Source organism: Myotis yumanensis, unplaced genomic scaffold (genome assembly GCF_028538775.1).
Source record: "Myotis yumanensis isolate MYYU_CA2020_CCGP unplaced genomic scaffold, mMyoYum1.0.hap1 SCAF_1, whole genome shotgun sequence".
NCBI classification, from domain to species: Eukaryota; Metazoa; Chordata; class Mammalia; order Chiroptera; family Vespertilionidae; genus Myotis; species Myotis yumanensis.
Window position 1 is genome coordinate 114,405,150 of NW_027223752.1, and position 1,647 is coordinate 114,406,796.

Below are 1,647 nucleotides of genomic sequence, written 5' to 3' on the forward strand. Positions count from 1 at the left end.
TTATTTTGATGTAGTCCCATTTATTTATTTTCTCCTTAGTTTCCATTGGCCTAGGAGCTGTATTGGTAAAGATATAGCTATGACATATGTCTGCTATTTTGCTGCCTGTGAATTCTTCTAAGATTTTTATGGTTTCCCGTCTTACAATTAAGTCCTTTATCCATTTATCACAGGATCTCACTCATTTGTGGAATATAATGAACAACATAAACTGATGAACAAAGTTGGTGATCTAGTTTCATTTTTTGTGTGAATCTGTCCAATTTTCCCAATACCATTTATTGAAGAGACTGTCTTGACTCCATTGTATGCTCTTGCCTCCTTTGTCAAGTATAATTGAGAATAATGGCTTAGGTCAATTTGTGGGTTCTCTGTTCAGTTCCATTGGTCTATAAGTCTATTCTAGTGCCAGTACCAGGCAGTTTTGAGAACTGTGGTTTTGTAATATAGCTTGAGATCTGGTATTATGATTCCTCCAACTTTGTTCTTCTTTCTCAGGATTGCTGCAGCTATTCAGGGTCTTTTTTTATTCCATATGAATGTTTGGAGAGTTTGTTCTAGGTCTGTGGAATATTTTGTTGGTATCTTAATGGGGATTGCATTGAACCTATAGATTGCTTTGGATAGTATGGACATTTTAATGATGTTGATTCTACCAATCCATGAATATGGTATATTCTTTCATTTGTTTGTCTTCCTCTATCTCTTTTTTCAATGTCCTATAGTTTTCCAAGTACAGTAGGTCCTTGGGTTACGTTGGAGATCTGTTCCTACAGCGTGACGTAGCACGATTTTTGCTGTAAGTAAAAAAATTTAAAAGAAATATAACAATTTCTGACCTTTACTTGTGGTAAATAAATAATAAAAAACATAAAGCACATATGTACATATGTTGAAATGACAGAACTTTTTTTTTTTTATAAATAAATGGGCAATGGTGCCTTAATCATGGAACAACGTACATCAAGTCTGACGTAACCTGAGAACTGTCTGTACGGGACTTTTACTTCCTTAGTTAAGTTTATTCCTAGGTATCTTCATTTTTTTTTGTTGCAATGGTAAATGGGATTGTTATTTTAGTTTCTCTTTCTGTGAGTTCATTATTGGTGTATAAAAAGCCATAGATTTCTGGGTGTAAATTTTGTATCCTACTACATTGCCGAATTCATTTATTAAGTCTAATAGTTTTTATTTTTATTTTTTAATTTTTTTAAAATATACTTTATTGATTTTTTTACAGAGAGGAAGGGAGGGGGATAGAGAATTAGAAACATCGATGAGAGAGAAATATCAATCAGCTGCCTCTTGCACACCCCCTACTGGGGATGTGCCCGCAACCAAGGCACATTCCCCTGACTGGAATCAAACCCGGGACCCCTCAGTCCGCAGGCCGACGCTCCATCCACTGAGCCAAACCCGTCAGGGCAAGTCTAGTAGTTTTTAATGGAGTCTTTAGGGTTTTCTATGTACAATATCATGTCATCCTATCTAATAATAGACAAACATGGTAATTGACCATACCTTCGCTACGCCTCCCACTGGCTAATCAGAGCAATATGCAAATTAACCGCCAACAAAGATGGCAGCTAATTTGCATACTGCAGGCAGGGCAGGACAGCGCCATCCCGCCTGCCCTGCCACCATTCT